This window comes from Protopterus annectens, chromosome 4.part1 (assembly GCF_019279795.1).
Source record: "Protopterus annectens isolate FY-2018-M chromosome 4.part1, PAN1.0, whole genome shotgun sequence".
Taxonomy (NCBI): Eukaryota; Metazoa; Chordata; order Ceratodontiformes; family Protopteridae; genus Protopterus; species Protopterus annectens.
In genome coordinates this window covers 179,021,564-179,029,582 of record NC_056734.1, presented here as the reverse complement: position 1 = coordinate 179,029,582, position 8,019 = coordinate 179,021,564, and the positions used below count along the sequence as shown (strand labels likewise).

Here is an 8,019-nt window from a genome sequence, read left to right as displayed (position 1 = left end):
ACAAGTAACGTACATTTGTATTTCATCTTGGAATTCTACATCATGCAATTGCAGAGCATATCTAATGAAAAAACATATATCCAGGAAGAAAAATATTTTAATTGCAGACATTTGTGCTACATAGGTAAGACAAAATTTTTCCATTTATTATTAGTAATTTTAATGCTTTTATAAGTAATTATACGTCAGTATCTATTACATGTGTAATAGCTTTAAAATGTGTAACAGATTTTCTGTTAAGGTGATGAGACATGTTGCAAAAGTAGAAGGTAGCAATAAATATGCCTCTTTAAGTAAAATTAAGATTTTGTTTTTATAAATCAGTTTTAAGCTAGAAACTGTACACAAAATCTGTGTTTCAGGGCATAAAGGAATATTTTCACAAGCTTTGAAAGCCTAAGTATGCCACTGTCTGCAAAGTAAGAGTAGGTAAAATGGTTTCATAAGAAATAACTTGACTCCTCCAGTTTCCATAGTGAGTATGAATAGTCTGAAATGGTTTCAGTAGTTAAAATAAAAGTTAAGGGACACAGTGGATGGCCCTGTTTTGTTTCACTTTCCAGATGGAAGAGAAGAGAGCAAATTACATTAGTTACCATTTGTGTGAGTGGGCTATTATATCATAATTAGCATCTAGAAACAAAGGCACCCTTAAACACCATATGCTGTTAATGTGTTACATAACAATGGACCATTTATTTATTTATTTAATTGAGTCAAAGGCCTTATGTAATTGAAAAAAAAAACGCAATGGTAGGACTGTCTTTAAATTTAGTGTCATAATTAGACAATGTTTAGCATCAGTCTAGCTCTAGGCTACCCTGTCTACTTTAGCAGAACCTTATTGTGAAGAATGAATCAGTTTACGTAATATATTTTCTTGTTGCACAATGCAAATCAATAATTAGAAATTAATATTGAATAATGCACTGGTTAAAGACTGGGGAGGGATCAAGGCAAGACCTAGTTATTCGAGTTGTATGCTGAATATGTCATGCAAAATTCAGGGTTAAACAAAATCATACAGTGGAATAAATATAACTGGGAGGAAAAATGAACAACCTCAATTATGTAGATGATACCGCTGTAACTGCTGAATGTGAGGAAGAGGTGAAGAGTCTGCTCATGCAGGTGAATGTAGAAAGTATAATAGCTGCTTTGTGGCTCAACATTAAAAATAAACTAAAATTATGTTATCTAGCCAAACCACTTCTTTGAAGATAGATGGGTAAGAAGTGGAAAAGGGGATAATTTTACTTCCCTGAGCTCAAAGATCTCTGCAGAAGGTAGTTGCAGCCATAAAATTGAGAGACACTTGCTTTTTGGAAGGAAATATATGGTAAATATGTCTCATTGTCAGTAGAAGTTTGTCAAGGAAAATGGTCTTCCAAGTAGTAACATATGGCTGTGAGAGCTGCTCTGGAAAATTGATATTTTTCAAATATGGTACTGGAGAACACTTTCAAGAATTTCATGGACTGCAATATGTTTGAAACATTCAATGGATATGAAAATCAATTCAGACTGCTCATGGAAAGGCCTAATAGTAAAGCTAAAACTCATATACTTTAGCAACATAATGCATAGACTGAATTCATCAGAGAAGCTGCAAATGCTGCAAAAGATCAAAAGCAAAAGAAGAAAGAGGTGGCAGAGACTAAGGTGCATTACACTATTACTGAAGCAATGAACATGAGCATGCAAGAAATTAAGGAGGCAGTTACTGACGGACAGGACTGACTTGCTAAAGTCATTGAGGTGATGAAGATTTGGATTAGACTAAACAATATAAATACCTTTTCTAATTGTTTTGTAAGAATTTTAACATAATTTTTTTATTTCAAACTGAAGTAAAAATATTGGCTAATAGTCAGTATGAGAAGATATCTGACTAAAATTCTTGGGACAGGTTTCATTGAGTAAGTTAGTTGACCCAGATTTTGCCTGATTTTCCAAAAACCTAAACTAAATGAAAAATGGGCACAAAAGGAGAGATTTAAAAACCTTTTAGAATTTTGTTGGAAGATTGTCAGGATCTGGAATTTTACCTGAAGAGAGACCATTAATGTACTTTGGAATTCCTTCCAATACAAAAGGGCTTAAAAATTATCATAGTCTTGTCACTAACTTCTGTGGATGGGGTATCTGTTGGAGGAAAGATTGTCTTCTTTAGATGTGTATAAGAGTCCTTAACAGCAAAGATTATAAGACTTTTCCATCATGATGTTATTAATGTTCAGTTTGAAGAGGGTACATTGACCATTTCCTAGGGGCAGGATAGACATTTTCATATTCTGCTATCTTAGTGTGTGAACTAGACATTTGGGAGATGCAGTCCTGATGGCACTTTGGAAAAGATTCCAGTATTCTCATTCGATGTCTTGACTATTGCACTGTAAGATTTTACATTCCTTCTTGAGTTGTTGAATATCAATTTAGTGTTACCTTTGGGTTCATTATATTGACTCACAGGGTCACTGATTCTATTTTACATTTGCTTAATTGTTCCCATGTAGATGCTGCACTTTGTCTTTCCAACTGTGTAATCTTTTAATTAATTTATTTAACATTTGTTGACTGGGAAAGTCCAACTAGGACAGAGCCTGTTTTCACTGGAGGCCCATGCGAACACAGGGAGGATATGCAGACTCTGCACAGAAGACAACCTAGCCGAGAATCGAACTGGAGAACCACTTGCTGTGAGGTGACAATATTACCCAGCCAAGAATCGAACTGGAGAACCACTTGCTGTGAGGTGACAATATTAACAGCTGCACCAATGCTCCACCCAGTGATTGATTAATGATTTTGGAAACACTTCCATTTCGCATGTTTTAAGTGTAAGTACCATTTTTTGCCCTCCCTGTAAGATTGAATGACTGACTAAATTAATTCATTGCCTTTAGCAATTTTAACTAGCAGAATGGCAAACATTTAGAATGGCAGTAGGCAGGGAAATTCTTGGTCTTCCATATTAAGAAAAATGAAGTTACAGTTTGGAAGGAAATCAGTATCATGGTCTGCTGATAAAATGCTATGCACCTTAGCCAGGCTTATAAAATTATATTCTAGTCTACTTATAGAGCTACTCACTGATAAAGATGTATACTCTTAAGTTGTAGGGTTCATAGATCCCCAAGTATCTCCTAATGCATGATTCCTAAATCATCCTTATAATACATCTGTAATTATATAAATCATAGTTCTCCCGCCATGTGTTCCAATTTCTGCTGGATCTGTTGTTACATTAAAATCAATACAAATCAGAAGAGATGCATCTTATACCTCTAGGATGTCAATACCCACTGCCATATCATTTAGTGGTTGGGGTTCTTCTATGTCAAATCCATAAATGCTGCCTAAAACTACAAGACCTCATCTACTATCTAACTCACGGCTAAATTTCATTTAAATAATTCCAGTGACTATTATAAGATCTTACCCACTAAAACAGAAGCACATTTTTGGGAAGGTATTGAGAGACTTCCAATACTATCCATTTTCTAAAAAAATGTGCTGCATTAGATTTTTCTGTTTTTTATTGCAATAACAGCAATGTTTGCTTTACCTCTTGAAACAGAATCCATGCAGGCCTTTTGTTTTGTAGATATGCTTAAGCCTTCTACATTGCAAGACATCACTGTGAAACTCAGATGGTGAGAGGTACCAATAGAAAGAGTATACAGCTTTATCCCATTTGTGGAACCATTAATAATGTGTGTTGATATGTTTAATGTACAGAAATCCAAACTTGAAAAACATATATTAACAGCATAAAGTAAGTGACAAGACAAACACAGTAATAATAACGCTGTCTGTTTACTAACTGAAATAATGTCTACATGCTGGAACAGAAGTTCCAGTGAACAATGCCCCATGCTACCTTAGATGTCCTAAAATAATGTAAAGTAACAATGAGTTTAAGCTTGGATAATCTGGTAATATAAGGGCACAAGTGTGAAAATAAGTATTCAACTCACACATTAACAACAAAATTACAGTGTTTAAAACTCTATTAATAAAACTAATTCCTAATGAAATCAAGATTAGGAAAGTGGATTTTTTCTTGCTTTATATTGTGTTTATGTGCATGGCATCAAAGAAATTAAGTATTACAACTTCGGCTTGTTTAAGTAGGTGGCAGTATAACCTCATGGCACAACAGCAGGCATTCCCTTCTCACCCACTCTCTCTTTGTTTCTGTCCCCTTACACACACACACATACATACAGACACATGGCTCCCTGCTGAAATGTGGGCTCTTGAAATGCTAAGTGTCGACAAGCCGAAAAAAAGACCTAAACTGCAGAAGGGTGAATCTCAAACATTGCTCTTCTCCTTTAAACTTCTTTTTTGCTTGCTCCCCCTCTGTCCCCTGATGTGAGGGGAAATCCCACATCACCGCAAAAGTTTTATATATATATCAACTCTAAGAAGAGACCTTCATCCATATCAAGCATGCAAAAAAAATTGCAGAGAGGGTTAGCATATACTACAAAACTCAGTATTCATTATGGTTGGGAAGTAAAGGTGACAAGATATATTGAGCTTTCTGATATGCTTTTTACATTGTTTTCCTTTTCATAAATTGTGACTTGCTGTTCAGTGTTCAATGTTGTGGTAAAAGCAACTCAAGACCACAAAATCTGGCCACCAAGGAGTTTGTCACTGCACAGGGTAGTCTCAAAAGCCAGCTCACCAACCCACCTATTCATTTCCTTCTCAAAGATAACTAAAGAAGTTGAAAACATTATATTTAATGGTAAAGGGTCCTACAGTTTGCAACTCCCCATAAATGACACTGTTTAATTTGAGGAAAATGCCCCATGTAACATAATCAAAGGATTTTTATACCTTATGTTTACACGTTCAGGAAGATGCCCCATATAACATAACCAAAGGATTTTTATACCTTATATTTAAACTGTGTTCAAGTAAATGTAATATCATATACTGATGTTAAGTTAATATTATTTGCCCGTTAAATATCATAGTAGCATCACTCCTCAGAACTATAAAAGTCACAGAGTAAAGCTTTAAGGCCCTTAATCTATCTTTGCAGTCCATCCCACAAAGACCAAAAATTTGTATCATAAAGGTTCACTGAGCACTCCAACTTTTTTATACCAGTTTTGTTTTATATACAAAAAAAGGGATCTAATAAGGGCAATGTAGAGTGGAGTCAATACCTTGCCATCTCTCATATTAATTGCTTTCAAAATGTCTTTTATGATTCTTTAACAGCAGCATGCAACTCTTATTGCATGGTCTTTAAACTTGAACTGTCGTCTGGGGGTATACCTAAATGGTTCTCCTGCTAAATAAAGTTAGCAGCATGCATTTCCTCAAGATCAGTTCTCTGTTACTATTATCAAGTGTGGAGGTGTGTACGTTAATTTTATTCTTGGACAGGACTCTGTAAGCCCTCTCATTTATATGTTGTCTATTCATATTATAGCTTTTTGCCAACTCCAACTAACAAAATACAAAGAGTCACTTTCTTCCTTCCCCTCTGGTAGACCCATTATTTAGAGATGCTATCATTGTCATGCTCATCGAATACTAGTTTTTTTTTTTTTTTTTTTTTTGGAAAACAGTTAGTTGACTGTTTTGTTGTGTGTAAAGAGCTCCATCTGGTGATCTTTCAGAGCCACCAACATGTGTTCTAGTTGAATATCCTGCTTGTTACTGACTAATTTTAATTCAGAGGTCTCTTTTAGAACCACTTGCACCAGCAAAGAAGACACCATAAGATACCTTGTAACACTTTGCTTGAGTACCTCTGCTTAATATTCAATCAACAGTTGCTTTTAGCCTTTATCTGCAATTTCTACAGGCTATTTCTCTGCCTTAATATATGTGTCTGCATTGTATTATTATGTGTATTAGTACCAATGATTCACTATCATTGGGGTCTTGCAAGATATGCTTTTTAAAATGTATCCATATTTAAAACGTTATTTTTTGTTTCTCCTCCCTAACAATTAAATCATTTCCATCTTATTTGTGTTGCTGTAGGTACAGCACACAAACCGGACGCCTTGGTGAGTGTTGAGGTCTCTTTCCTCACTCTTCTATTTTGTTCTTGCTCTGTAATATCTGTTAACCATCATATTTGACTTACCTCTTTCATTCTCTTTTATACGGGAGGTGTTTCAAGGGTCTGGATGTATTAATTCCCCTTGCAGCCATTAATATACCTAAAGTGGAGGTGTAATGGATTTTGCCCTGAAAAGTACTTGACTTATCCCCCTTACTCAAGTCCATGACAAGCAGCCTTCTTGTAAGTTCATTGGTTCTTAGGTAAGTACTAGACTATTTGCCCTTGGTGGCAATTTTAAGCCCAGCCATTTTCCCTTTTCTGTGCTCAAAATAACCTACCCCATTTGGTTGTATACCTGCCTTAACCATCCCATGATGGATAATTATATAGTACCCCTAATAAGAATAACTGCTTAGCTTGTCCACTTTTAGTAGTTGCTAGTAACCCTCTCATTTTGAAAAAAGTGGATAATACACTCCCTTTTCTAAAGAAGTCCAACACTTGGAAAGCTTGTAATGATAGGTGGATGCTATTTTCACTTTGGTGTTATTCCAAGGGCCTAGATCCCTTTTATGCCATATTCCCACATAGTGGAGTATCTAGATTTATTTGAAACTGCATTAAGTTACTCCTCCTCCTCCTGTATAGTACATTTGGCACATCTCTAACTTTCACAAGGGCAAAACTATAATTTCTCAGTTTATTTGAAAGTTTTCAAATCCTTCCTTAAGAAGAGTTTCTGAATCAGGCTCCCACTATGAGCTCCAGTGCCTCTTCGCAACATTCACTTTATCCCAAAAAAGGTGGCTCAGTCTCCTTTTGAGCCTACTGACTATTCAGAGTTAAAATCCATTACATAGAATATAATCTTCTTGGTAGCTACTGTCATCAACTAGAAGGATTTCTGAGAGTCATGCTCTTTATGCTGATGCATCTTTTTTCACCTGTTTGCTTGCAGTTGCAACTGAGATTACTCTGACCTTTCATATAAGTCTCTGTATTCTTTCCATCCTTTGGAAACCATTACAAATACTTGCTAAGCTGCAGAGATGCTCATCATCAATTTGGAGTATTAAGTGGACAGAACCAAGTCCAAGTGCAAAAGTGCCTAGCTGTTTTTCCTCCTCTAACAATCTGAGACAGTTTCCAGACATATACTTTGCAGATGATTTTCTGATTATTTAAAATACTGCAGGGTTAAGCACACGAAAATCAAGAGTTAATGTATCTTATTCGACTAGAGCTTGACTCGGTAGCCTTTTTCAGAAATGTAGCTCTTGATGCTTTTACTACAGCAACTATTTGGTCTTCTCTGAATATACTTGCAAAGCTGGATCTCATTTCCACTGTTATTAAGAGTAAGATCTCCTAGGGGGTCCAACTAGCATGAACAGCTTTAGAAACTGACCTAAGAGTCACACAGGATGAGCCCACTCTTAGCAGAACAAAATTTAAGTACTACCATAATGTTAGATCTGTGAGAATAGGTCCAGCCTTTGAAACAACCCTTCAAACTTTCCAATGCCTTGGCTGAGAAGATAGTTTATGTTTGTATATGTATCAACCTATCTATACCTATTTAAATAAATATATAAAAATATGGGTCCCAGTGAGTTTGTCGAATGGTATGTTGGTTGATATCTGTATAGCAATTTTATTAACTAAACAGATGGTTGACAGGTGTGCAAAATTGACAATCGCTGGGTAGGGGAATATATCATTATCCTCGTGGAATATGAGATCTCAGAATATTTATAATTAGCAAGAGGTATGAGGGTGTAGGGAGGCTTGTCTTTATATAAAAAGGATGATTCTTTGTGTTTTTTTTTCAAGTCATTGACATAAATGGTATTTGAACAATTTCCGTAGATTCATACATATATAATATAGATATATGGGTTTATATGACTTAATTAAGTTTTTGGAAACTCAAAATTCATATGGTCAAGACCACAGCTTTGAGTTTCCAAAAACTC

At 35.4% G+C, this 8,019-nt stretch overlaps 1 long non-coding RNA gene across 1 annotated transcript; it reads right to left on the bottom strand.

The window, feature by feature from the left end:
• Nucleotides 1–723: 723 nt before the first annotated feature.
• On the bottom strand, nt 724–8,019 carry LOC122800806. The gene is made up of 2 exons (XR_006364644.1): nt 2,718–8,019; nt 724–2,666 (listed from the first exon to the last, which is right to left on the bottom strand). It is a non-coding gene; the product is annotated as an uncharacterized LOC122800806 (long non-coding RNA).